This window comes from Cupressus sempervirens, chromosome 11 (assembly GCF_028749045.1).
Source record: "Cupressus sempervirens isolate cs-2001-9-10 chromosome 11, ASM2874904v1, whole genome shotgun sequence".
Taxonomy (NCBI): Eukaryota; Viridiplantae; Streptophyta; class Pinopsida; order Cupressales; family Cupressaceae; genus Cupressus; species Cupressus sempervirens.
The window spans coordinates 5,520,879-5,535,569 of NC_143128.1; positions in this window are offsets into that span (position 1 = coordinate 5,520,879).

Genomic DNA, 14,691 nt, shown 5'->3' on the forward strand with positions numbered 1-14,691 from the left:
TTCATTATTCACATTTCCTAATACAAAACATATTGAAATCTAAATAAATAAACATATTTAAAGAAAAATTGAAAAAATCTACAAAACAATGCAAAAACATATAAAACAATGCAAAAAGAAGGGTAGAAAACATATGGTGTGATCTTGATCTTGAACTTCAGTGACCAGGAGGTATTTTGAGGAGGTAGGTGGTGAAAATCTTCAATTCCTTCAACTCGTGTATGTGTTATGGCTATGAAATCCTTGTAAAATGGAGTGAAAATGAAATGGGCAGTGGGTTTGTAGCCCATTTTTAATTTTGTTTTATTTTAGAAAGCACGTACATGCTATAGTGTGTATGCATTTTGTAAAACTAAAAAAAAATATGTGTCATTTTTTTGGCACCACAACTTGATCCACTTACCCTATTAGAAAGACAACTCTTTTGCCATTTGCTAATGTCAACTCATTTGGCATTCACTAGGTGCTTTTGAGTAATGGCCTCCTGAATGTCATGTTGGAAGATATTCACCAAGTACTATGAGAAATTACCTCATAAAGTCAACTTATTTGACATTCACCAAGTACTCTATGTAATGACCTTCTGAACATCAATTTTCATACCATTCCCCATGTACTCAAAGTGTTTATAAGGTATGTTCACTCACATTCGCATAATGTGTACCATATAAACATCCACCATGCAAAGTATAATCTATCATGATCTGCATAGAAATTGTAAGATATCCATCATAATAGATTAACTTAAATTGAAGATCATCACCTTTCAATGACTTCTGCAAATACAAGTGATAGTCATTTGGAAGCAGTCACTTCCTCATGATATACATAGTTAGGCCCATATAGTTCTGAGGAATAGAATTACAATGCTCTTGGCTTCTATAATTTTTTTGATTATTGGAGAATCCATCTTCAATACAATCTACTCCCTTTTAATCAATACATCCAAGATCACTAAACATTAACAAAACCATCTCCTCTATCTGCTCTCTCTCTCTCTTTCAATGTTGCATCTATTGAAATGGAAAACTCCTTTTCAATCCAATCTCCCTCTGAATTTGAAATCAATCTTCCTTTTCCTACAATAACATTATTGGAGGAAAAGATCAAGTAACATAATTCTTATAATAATAATTATTCTCAATAATAATAAGAACATAAAAACTTGATACTAAATTTATAATTAATCCTATATATATATATATATATATATATATATATATATATATATATATATATATATATATATAATTTGAGTTAACTACATCTAATATACTCATACTTTAACTGCTAAGGATATATCTTATATCATATGCAAATCAAGTGCCCTAATATGTATGAGGTAAGCCTATCCTTTTGGGTTAACTGAGATTGGCATCTTGGAGGAAATTGACATTTGTCATATTGTTCCTCTTTCTTGATATTTGGTGATTCACGCCATGCTTCAGTGTTTATTATATGGTCTTTAAATATCCATGTACTAATCTCCTTACTTATCCAAGTAAGAAACAACTAATCTTTTGTGGATTTAGTTTCTTGTGATCAAGTTGAGGCAAAATTCATCTTCATTTATTCTCATATCCATCGGTGATGTGTGCTGTAGAGATAACCAACTTACCTAATCCTTAGCTTCTCACAATAGTTATATGATCTTCATTTCATCTGCCAAAGTTTAGGAGAGGTTTGATAATTTTGAGGTGATCAATTACTATGAAGGGTGCCACTATGAGCATGTTGAGTGGCGTAGTAGATAAGAAATTTAGAAGCAACATTACACGGCCACTTGGATCATGTCTAGTCTTACATAAGATAGTGAACAATTAAGGGTTCCTTAGTACATCATAACTTCCAAACTCACCTTTAAGTAATTTCTATGCATGATGTATTATGATGAGCGGTGGATCTAAAGACTCTTACGTACACCATCCTAGCCTGATGTCACCCCACTTACTCTTCTCTGCTACCCACAAACAAAGCATTGCCCAAATGGGTGACTCGAACTTGAAAGCGGCATGTTTTCTAAAAAATTGGAGTACTTTCATCATTTCTAATATCTCAATCATGAAACCATTCATCTAGTTGTGTATTCATGGAGGTTTCGTCTCTTCATCAACATAGAGGCTCCAACCACCATTCAAAGAGGATCCCTCTAAAGCTGAGAGTTATTTCGATGAGATGTAAAAGTATATGCTTTAGAGTTACAAGTTGTATCTACAATAGAAGTATAGGTCATATTTGTGCCCTTTCTCTAGTCTTCATTCAATTTACATTTGCAACTAGGCTCTGATACTATGTTGATTTCTTAGGATCGATTGCAGATGTAATTGCATTGACATTTTGATATATTCTCTTCAAATGCATCAATATCCTCTTATATATATATATATATTGTGAATGATAAATGGAGAGACATGTCTCGTCATGAAACATGTCTATCCATTATAGTTAATAAAATAATAAATTAAATATAATATATATATATATATATATATATATATATATACAGATACATATATATACATACATACATATTTATGTATGTATGTATGTATATATGTATGTATGTATCTATGAATATATATACATATATACATATATATATATATATATATATATGTATGTATGTATGTATGTATGTATATATGTATATACATATCTATACATATATATGAATATACATACATACATACATACATACATACATACATATATATATATATATGAATACATACATACACACACACACACACACACACACACATATATACATACTATAGTCTCGTAGGTTTAACAGAGTGAAGCTACCAAACATCAACATACATGATTGAACATTTAACTAAGGTTCACATTTCACATTATTTTAAGCATTTCATTTAGATGATAAGAATCATTTATTTTTCTAGCTATTCTCATATCATTTACTATTAAACTAAAGTTCATATTTCATGTTGATTTAAATTTTTTATATATATAGTAAAAATCTCTTCCAATTCCAAATACCTCCACATCATTTGACATTTTGGATTATCATCATTATTCCTAAAAATTCCTTTTTGGAATATGAGTGGATTAAGCAAATGTAAATTATTAAAATTTCAAATTTTCTATTTGGGTGTACTAAATGGGAACTGTAAATAGGAATACGTATTGCAATTTTAGCCCAAAAATGAGCATTTGCAATTCTGTGAATTTATTTTAGAATATATAAATTTTTAGTTCCGTAATTCCCCATCAAATTTTGACTGAACCAAACAAGAATATGAATAAGTATTCTTATTTTTATTCTAGAATAAAAATTCCAGAATGTGTATTCCTATTCCATATTTATATTCCCCCGATCAAACAGACCCTAATTTTTAAAAATTTGCTCCTTGTAAAACACAGTATTCTCATGTTAGAAGAAACGGTTCTCAATCTAGGTAAAATTCAGTAAAACAAGATAAAGCATTATATATTTGTACATATTTCTTAACATGCTCGAATCATTGTTATTATTTTTATTAACATAATGATGGGTATTGGTATTGGGAAAACTTAGGAGGGGTTGTGACTAATCACCTTATCATTTAGATCAATATAAACATACCGTTTAGATCCATATGAACATAAGCCCGAAGTTTCATGTCAGCATAGAATACCCATCCACCATTGAAGATAGCTTGAAACTGATTGAGATAGGAAAAACCTAAGAAATGGAGCACTCATAATACAAACTCATGGTCAACAATGAGAACGAGAAGCTCAAATGGAAAATAATAGTCTTAGATCTGGAGAACACCCTTGTTTATTCAAGCTCCACAGTCATCCCCAATATGACTAGACAATCTCCATGAGAGGCCATCAGGAGCACTCAGCGCCAAGTGCAATCACATACTACGTACAAAAGAGACCCACAATAGACCTTCTGATGGCAGAACTGGTAAGGAACAACTACAAGATAATAATATTCACCTCGACCACCAACGAATACACAGACGCCATTCTCAACTAGCTACAAATTGACATTATTCACAAAGCCAAGATAGACATCCGCCTCTACAGAGACTCCTGCCTCTTCTCTAACAAAGAAGGCTACGTCAAAGACATCATAGTCCTCAAAAGAGACCTCAAAAATGTTATAATTGTGGACGATAATCTGGCCAGCTATAAACTTCAACCAAAAAATGCCTTCCTTGTGAAACCATTTTTCGGGGACTTGAACGATCGAGAGTTGTGTTGCGTCAGAGATCTCTCCATCATTGCAATGTTGTCCTGTGATATGAGAGAGACCATCAAAATATATCTGGCCATAGGTGTGTTGGAATAACATTAAAAATTATTTTTACCTGCACAATGTTTTGCATTTAGTTTTGTTGTTGTTAATTTTTTCCTTCATCCTTAATAATTAGGGTTTCATTGATCTCTAGAATTAATAGACTAGCTTAAATTTATATCTTGTAATATCTTGAATTAATTTATATGTGTTCAAATGTGTATTTCTTGTAGGTGATTGTAACAATTTGGAGTATGATTTTTTATGTGCACGTCAATGTGAATTGCATGCAATAGCACCGCAAAAGAAGATTAGTGTTCTAGAGTTGATGAACACTTTGGTGAAGAGGAGCAAGGAGTTTGTGGAGCACAATTTCACTATTCCAGTTCATGTCTCTGGAGAGCTTTGCATGACTTATGTAAAGAAGAGGCCAGGTTTGGACAATCTTTTGGCTGAGTTGGAGCAAAACTATGAGATTGTTCTCTATACTCGTTATACTCGGGAATAGGCAGATCCTATTTTTGATAAGCTAGACATTGGTTTTCATCTCAACTGTAGACTTTACAGAGACTCTTGCCAAGATTATTCCCTGTGTAAGGATATTGGTGTTCTGAATAAGGATTTGAACATGGAATATGCAAGTGTGAAGAATGTTGTGATTGTGGACTGTGATGCTTCTACATTTAAACATCATCCTTGTAATGGGTTTCTGGTAACTCCATTGGAGGAGGATGATAGTTTGGATACTGAGCTATGTAAGTTGAAGGGGTTCTGTAAGGGGGCTTATCTCTATGATGATGTCAAAGAAACCATTGCTAATTTTAAAAGGAATGGAAGAAGGCATATGTCCTATTTTTGTTAGGGTAGAGTTTGGCTATTGTTATTCATTAGGTTTTAATTGGAGCTACCTCCCCATTGTTAGTAGGAGGTTCTGCAAGGAGTTCATCTACATTACAATTATTAAATACATGGCAAACCCTACAGAAAAATCTTAAAATCTTAACCTATAGAAGAATGTTGAAATCTAAGCTAGAAAGAAAAGATCTTCACTACATTGATTAAAAATCTTTTGCATATTAATTTTTTTCATGAATATAAATTAGCATACATATCTAATATATGTTTGTTATATATAAAGGTTGAATAATATTAATTTAGAGCCATTTTATTTGTTTCATAATTAATTAATAATAATTTAAAATTATATTTTTATTATATGTATGTAAACATAATTTTTATCTGATATTTTTCCTTATTAATTGTATGTAGATATAAAATTGATGATATATCTTAATTCACTATATGCATGTAGACATAGATTATATGTAATATTTATTATAGAAATGATACATATATAAATTAAAATAATTAAAATAACATTTAAAAGAATTAAAGTATCATAATAAAAATAAAATTAAGTAAACTTAAATAATAATTTATATTTATTAAAATTTATAAATATTTATTAAAATTGTTCATTTTAGTCTTATGTGTAAATTAATCTTACTTGATTATATGTTGTTATTCTAATTTAAACTATGTATGACTAATAGATTTCATTCATGAAAGTTATGACAAACAATTCAGTGATATTTGTTATGATTTTTGTATTAATTATCAATTTTTGAAGTAATTGATAGCAATGAAAAATATGGGGGGCTGACCTTGAAGTACAAAAAGGTTGATAAATCAGCTGAAGCTAACCTCCCAATCACCTAACTAATAACAACTTTAAACTTCAAAAAAATATATATGTCCATAGTTAGCTTAACAATACTATCAATCTTTAAACTAATATGCATAACAGAATGTAAAATAAAATAACAACCCTTATAAAATCATTGGTATAAGTCCCCTTAATAAACATAAACATAAAGACCTCGTAGGGTACCAAGTTCATAAGTGTAATCATAAACACAACAAAAATAAACAAAAGATATAGGGCTACCTGCCTCTTCCAGCCCATGGTTGTCATCCTTCTCATGCACATCTTTGTCCACATCCTTCCCCTCTACTTTAACTAGTTTTTCTAGGATGGTCTTTAACCAATTATTAGCCAAGAACCCATAGATGAATCGAGTGGTCTTAGTGACTTTTTCTAGGTCCTCCTCTTTGTTGGCATGCATAAAATAGAGGGTGGTGGCCACAGAGTGCATGACCTTGGTGTAACACTCCACCAAGGTTTCAAACCTTTGGAAGATAGTAGTTTGGTTGTCAACTAGGTCCCTCATGGCCTTCTCTAGCATTTCCAGTCTCACCTTGCTATGGCTATGCTTACCTTTCTTCCCAACACCTTAATTATCAGTTAGACAAAAGGTGAGTACATAGTTGTTTTATCTCATTGAGATTCGATAGAAAAATATATGTTGAAAGATATTACAAAATATCTGATGTTTGCATTACAATTATTCACAGGAGATCATATTAGCTAAGTGGCTCATTCCAAGTGTCATCAGAGTCATCTTTCACTAGGTAGTTATCAAGGTTGATTCCAATAATGGGTCCACTTCCATGTGAGTTTTGATAACAATCTAAACCATCATCACCACTTACCTCTATTGGTATCACTTACCTTTTATTGGTGTCCTGGAGAAACTTTATTCTCAAGCCTTTTTGGTTCCATTTTTCTAACACCTATGGTTTTGATTTGTCCTCTTTATTTCTAATGTTCCCATTTTCCATCCTCTTTGAGATTCTAGATTAATTCTCCAACTATTCAATCAAATTCATCTTTAGTGATCATTGTAGTATGACCATATAAAATTTCTTTAATGGTGCATTTACCCTTTTTTTCTCTTAGCAACTTGAGGAACTTTTATTCTAAAAGCTTGAATATTGCTATTACTTATAGAGAGATATTAGAATATATGAGTTTTCAAAGAGATTCAATAAGGTGCCAAGATTTACCATTAAATATGTCATCCTTCCTAGCTTTCTAAATGATCCATAGCTCATGATCATAGATGATAGACCAAAATGTTTTAAATAAAGAGAATATGAGTAAAAGTGAAATAATAGTTTAAATATAGACAAAACATACTCTAGAAATCTTTAGAAAAAATATATTCAAAGAAAACATAGTGAATAGACTCAATATTTTTTCACATAGAGCAGCTATTAGATTTACCCCTTAATCTCTTGAAAGGTAGTTTATGAAAAAAGAGATGATATAGGAAGTAAGAATTTTTGGTTCAATAGGTTTGTACCCTAGTCTGATAAGAGATTTCCTGCAATTATCATAGTCTAGGTTCATTTTGTGCTTATAATTGAGGTCATAAAAGATATCAATTTTGTTAGTTTGGAGATAGAAAAATAAATTTGAGCCATCTAATGACCTCAATATTTTAGAAGAGGTTCCTAGTTCACAACATGGTTTTGGACGTTCAAGGTCAAGACATCTTTCTTTCATAAGTTAGTACATTCTCTATTGAGTTGAAGGAATGTAGAACTTGAAAAACTAATCTCTTCCCATCTCTTTAGTTCATTGTTGCACAGAACATCCTTGAAGTTCTAAATAACTAGTGCTACCTAGCTTTTGGTAGAGTAATCTTGCAATAATGTCAATGGATTACAAGAGTAGGATAGTTGTCACCACATATTCTTCTATGCTTCTCCATAAGATGATTTTCATCAAAAATATTTTTAATTTTAAAGATCTTCCAAGACTCTTTCTCATGACTTTCTTTGGTATTTCACTTTATTGCTAGTGAAAGCCCTTGAGTCTTTAAATCCTTTAGAATAAGATGCCCTTGCTCTCTACTTCTTATGCATCTTGAGAAGCTTCTCAATCTCAGATAGGCTATTGCTGGGGACTGTCACCTTATCAGAGACAAAGTTAAGCTTAAGTCCATCAAGGGAAGAAAAAATATCCTTCAAATTCTCCAAGTGGAGGGGGGCAATTATAGGGGGGTCTTTTGTATTAGTTGTAACACAAGAGAGGTGAGTTTCATGCACTTGTGGCTCAATGTTGTGGGGATATAAGTTCATTTTTTGAATTTTTGAAATTACACAGGTTTCTTAGAAAGAAAAAAGTAGTTTAATTTTTCTTGTGGCCCTCTTTCCTGCAAAAAATAGAAGACATTAATACCTTTGGGAAGCAATAATGAGAAAAATATAAATCAAATGAGAGATTATTATGGAGGTTAACACCTTGGTTGATAGGTCCACCAGAACTATTACATCCATAGTAGGTATGAGGATATTAGACCTATTAACCTAGAGCACTCTACCAATTGGGTCAAAGGCGTAAAAGATGAGGCTCCAAAGGAAGGGTGAAAGATTCCATACTGTAAGTCATGGGGAGCTTGAAAGAGGAAGGACTTCACCATGGATAGGTACAAGAGACTAGAGGGTATTACTAAAATCACAAGACCCAAGTCTCCAAAATTATCTATTAAATAAATCTTTTTGTAAATGATGGTTATAGAAAAACTATGAAAATTAAAACCTTTTTTTTCTTTCCTAAGTATTATGAATCCAGTTGTTTGAAAAAACTCTAGAAGAGAGCTTCAAAATTTTAAGGGAAGAAAATAAAATAGGACAACCCCCAAGCCTATGCTTCTCCTACTCGATGAAAATTCCCAATTTGGTGTTAGGCTTGATACATAGACTAAAATGCAAATGATCATTAGCAACATCACCTTTACTTGGGCCAAATTATTCTCTCTTCTACTCTTTAGGAATAGACTTGGATCCATATTGTATAGAAGAAGTCTCCTCGATCACTTCTCTAAAATATTCGAAGCCCCCTAATTGTTCAAAGTAATCTTCTTCTTTTTTGAAAGGTTTTGAAGTAGGCTTTGTATAAAAATTTTAGAGCCTACTTCCCCTTCTACATATTTCTTATTATTTTGATCATTTTTTTATTTTCTATATCAACATGGTCAAAAATTTGCTTTCATTTAGAACCGAATCACCTTTGAAAATATAAAATAATTTTTTTTTAATAAATATCTTAGATATTATTAAAATAGATTAGGTAACAAATGAAGGGTCGTGCTATTAGAAAAGATTATAAGAATATAGTTAGAGGTGTGTGGATGACATTTCACATTATTATTAATGAGAGGATATTAGGAAAAAGACTATATTATAACTGAAGTAATCTTTATAAAATGATTGTGAAATGATAGGTATAACATCCTCATGGATTAAGATAATCTATTCACTTTTGTCTCTCTTTACTCTCCTATAGTTTTTTTGTGTCTCTTCATTCTCCCCTATACTTACATATTATCTCATATAACCATTAAAGCTAGGATGAGATGCATGATATTGTACCTCGTCCCAAGAAGTACTTATTATCTAACCTAGTTAGGTGATAATATATACAAATTCATCGATGGTAATTTCATGTCTTTTTAAAGGGAATCACTTCTAAAATGTTAGAATATGAGCATCTATGGGAGTAGGATTGGTTAGCCCCCAAAAATGATTCCCATTTTTTGACATAGAGTAAAACTGAGACTAAAAAAATTTCATTTTTGACCCCTTCAAATGAAACTAACAAAAGTTCTTCTAAAGATTAAAATCCACACTAGAAGTATATTATCATCATCTAAAATATTGTAGTCATCATTAGGAAAAAAGTATAAAAGGATTATAATGGATATTGTTTAATCTACCACCCCAATAGATATAGTATCTCCACTTTATAATTTTCCAATGGTAAGAAAATTAGGAGTGAAATCCATTCTATTACTTACTATTCCATGAGTGATTTGATTGATATTTTTTGGAGATATTTTGTCAACTGAGGTACATATAATACATCATTATTTAGGTTTCATCATAAACATCAAGATATCCCTTCCCACACACACACACACAAATACTACATATGAGAGAAACACCATAATCTAGAATATGTCTCACTTATCATGACTTGTAGTAGTGAAATGATATTTTCCTTTATTATCACTTGTCAAAAATTTGTGACTCTTTTCCTTATCATATTATATTTATTTTGAAGAATAAGTTGAATTAGACATGCTTGAAGGAAATCTGATTATATTCTTCTTCTAGAGATATATATATTCATAAATATCATTCTTATTAAAAATAATTTCCTTCATGTCCTATCTTCTTCAAATATAAATACACATAATTATCCCTCTTTTATGGTCCCCACATAATGGAGAAGATGTATACTTTCCTTGGAAAGAGGAAGATTGTACTCTGTCCTTATATATATATTAGGCTTTGATCGATTTTTCTTCTTGTTGGATCCTTTTTCATGACAATCTACCAAAGCATGTGACTTCATCAACATAGGGTTACTCATTTTGACCAACACTTCACGTTAAAGAATCAAAATAGATATGAATGAATAAAATGATGCTACATAGCCATGTATTCCCATATTCAACCAATGAGTACGAAAACTAGAAATAAGAGCTATATACTCTGAAGGAAGATTTCCTAGTAAATTGAGGACAAAATGTGCATCCTCCTTCTAAGTGCCACAATCTAGAAATTAGGCTCTTATCTCATTTTACTTACTAACACACTCCTATATTGTATCAAAATGCTTAGGATATAAATTTGGAATTTATTAATCCTCCAAAGTCATCAAGTTTTTTATACAATTGAACAAGTTTATCCCAAACATACTTAACAATTTTACACATAACAATATAAAATATAAGATGGATTGCTACACATATCCTTAATATTTTAAGAGCCATAAAAAATTTAATGGTCTCATAAATTTTCAAACTAGGATATATGTTTCTTGAATAATTCAAGAAGTGCAGTAAGTTAATTATTTCTATATTAGTATATTTTGTGTATTGATTTTCTATATTGCATACTTATGTGGAATTTAAAGTTGAAATTTAGTATTACCCATGAAAAGATAATAAAAAAAGTACTAGAGATAGCTTAAGGAATAAATGTGTTGGTATCTCTAAGTTTTTTTGTCTATTAGTGTAAAACACTTAGTCATATATAAGGAAGAGTCAATCAATCTGTCATCACTATGATTGAACTACTCTATATAGGTCGAGTCATGTATAAGATGAGCTCTATAGGAATTGAGAAAGTCTTTGGTCACTGAGTACTTTAAGTATAAGTTGAGGACAATTATTTATGAGAAGACAGAGCACATAATGTTGAATTACACAAAAGGAGCCGAGAAAGTTAAGGTTGAGCAACAACAGGAAGACTAGTTATGACCAATCATCATAAACTATAGTGCCGCCTAACATAGAGATGACATAAATGTTTGGAATGGTAAAAAAATTGATGTAAACCATTTCAAGCCGATATGTAAATAATATTTAATGATTGTAGAGTTTGTTACAAAGGTTATTATGCATTTTGATGTGGATCATTGATCCCTATGAGGGATGAACAACCAATTAGATGAAGAGGAAAAATTGGAAGTATCTAGAAGACTCTATAGATGTCTTTAAGTAGGTATGTCCAAACCCCATTTTCATATATATAGAGAGAGATATCACATAAGATATTGCAAATCGAGTGATGAAAGCAAATGAGTTAAGTTTTTGGATGTTGCAAGAGAAATTTGTGAAGAATAGAGTTAGTGACCTAATGAAGTAGTGAAGAATAGAGTAAAGACATACTAGATTGGAGATCAGATCAGGGATTGGATGGAAGAGATCCCTACTTAGTAATTTTAAAGGATCAGGTACTCAATTAGTTTTGATAGATTGAATCGAGGTGGTTTTAACAGACCTTTGTACATCTCCTAATAAAGTCCTTCATTTTAAGTCTAAAATCCTTTAATCAAGGTAGATGGTATGTGCAGGATCATGGTGTGCCAAAAAGTGGCAATCTGAAAAATCTATGGTTCTAAAACATCTCAAACCATTTCAAAATATATTCCTAGCTTTTTCCCACCCACCCTAATACTAAATGAAAATAATTAATATCTTTATAAGGTCTACTATATCTTTTGATACCAAACCTAGACGGTCAACTTTAAAATGTGCTTTTGGCCCATTTTTATGTGATTTTTACTTCAAACATATAGCCGACAAATTTTTTTCACCAAAATTGATTGAAATGAAAAGGGTTTCTTAAGAATGTTCTTATCTTTCCATAAATGTAAGGTTTGGCAAATTATGAGTTTAGTAAGTAATTATTATTTATTTTCTAATGGTGTTATCTATAAAGTGCTAACTGACACACTACTTGAAAAAAAATATAACTTTCAAATGGTATAACATTTTTTAAATTCAGAAGATGCATCACATTCTATTTTTCTTTTACTATGAGAAAAAAAATGAAAAATTGAATTTTCTAGAGTTTTGAATTAGTTAAGGTGGTTAGACATGAGAGTTTTTTAATTCTAAAAATACTACATTCAAAAATTAATTAATTATTATTTATTTAGAATAAAAATAACCAAAAATATGTGTCACATCTAGGCATGAGTCTACTACTTATATCTAGAATATTATTAAAAAATATTATAATTTGATTTTGATTAAGGTGGTTAGACATACGTTTACTTCTTATTTTTGTTCAAATTTTTTTGTAATATTGCATTAAAATTCAAAATTTTGACCAATTATTTTTTATTTTTTTGAGATAATTCCTAGTAGTTTAGAAACTAGATTCAATTTTCTAGAGATTCTTTTCTCTCAACCTTTTGATATGAAGTTAATAACAAGTAGAAAATTACATGTCAAGTTGACATAAGCTTTATTTTTTGATTTTTTATTGCCACTTAAAACCATAGTTTAGTTGACCATGATCCTACACATCCCATAGACCTAATAGTCTTAAAGCTTTTAAAATAGCATACCCCTCACAGGTAGATCATCATAAGTGATCAAAATTTTATTCCTAATAGGATAAATTTGTTACTATAGTAGTGAAGATTTATGGGTGTCATCCTCACCTCAATTTTAAATTCACCTTGGATGGTTTATGGGTTACCAAATCTTTTGTGCTATGTATTTACATTTCATGGATGTGATGCATAGTTAGATTTATTTCAGCATTTGATATTTTCAAGTTCTCTTATGCATAAGATAGATATGAGATGGTTAATGTGGTGAATGTAGTAAAGTTATTTTGAAGGATAAAAGTTTTATAGATCTTGATTCTCCCCCCTGTCAGTATCTTAGTTTTCCCAATTAACTTCCAACAAAATGTACAATAATCCCCTAATTTTATTTGAATAAATATACCCCACCCTCTCCAAAGAAATGATTTATCACTTCATACTAGTGTCAGTAAAATGACATCTTTAGAGTAATAGTAAACACATAACTCTACTTTTTCTAGATACAATGGCTATAATCAATGTATCATACTTAGATCACTATGAAAAAATAAAAATAAGATATATACATAGTAAGACTTCTAAAAACATGTCAAATAAGACCATGTACAGAATATGAAATTTCTTATCATAATGACTAAAAACTAATAGTACTACTATGAAGTACAAAGAATTATACACTTTTTTAAAAAAAGCATTTGAAAAGGAGTCAGTATGAGACTGAATTGGGCCTTTGATGTTTCACAAATTGAAATCACTCAAATTTTTAATTTAAAACTTAGGAAGCAAAATCAAAACCACCAATATCAGTACAAAAAGTAGAAAGATTTACCCCAAATAAAAATTATTCCTTTAAAATAGGACTTTTTATTACAAAGATATCACTAATTAAAAATCACTTCCAAGATGTAGAATGTTTATGATATCTCATGGAATTTGCTAAAGATTTATGTGGCTCCCCTGACCTAAACTATAGAACCAAGTCAACCTAGGTCAACATGAACTGGACTAGGTTGAACTAAGTCAACCTAGTTCTCCTAGGTCAACCTAGACCAAGACTAGGTTGCCCATGTCAACCTAGTCCTTGATGGTTTTGGGGCTTTAGGCCTAGAAATCCTTAAGGGTTTAATTAATTATCTTTCACTCTCCCATCAACTTGTATTGTTTTCCCATCCAAAACTCATATATAAGGATACTTGGAGGTTTCATTTTCATGTCTTATTCCCAATTAAATTCCAAGATTACAAACTCTTTCTATCAAGTGAAGATTTTTTCCTTTTGCATTCAAGAAGTTCCAATATTCAAGATTTTCAACCATTCAAGTAAGGAGATTCCTATTTAGTATAGAAGGATCCTTTGTGAGTATTTCCTCTTCAAGATCTAGTTTATTATTGACCATTAAGGGAGGAGATCTGTATTGAAGCATTCATCTTCTTCATTGATGCACATTTACATCCATGGAACCATGATGAGATTATGGTAGATCCATTGCAAAGTGTGGAGATATGATCGTACATGTTCCTAGTTCAAGATATACAATATACTTACATAAAAATTCCTTATTGACAAGGATTTGAAGAAAGACAAATCCTAACATTTATCTTGTCTTTTAGTCATTTACATTTAGATTTATCAATTATGGTTAATTCCCTTAGGGCTTGACCAAGGCAAGATCTCATTATAC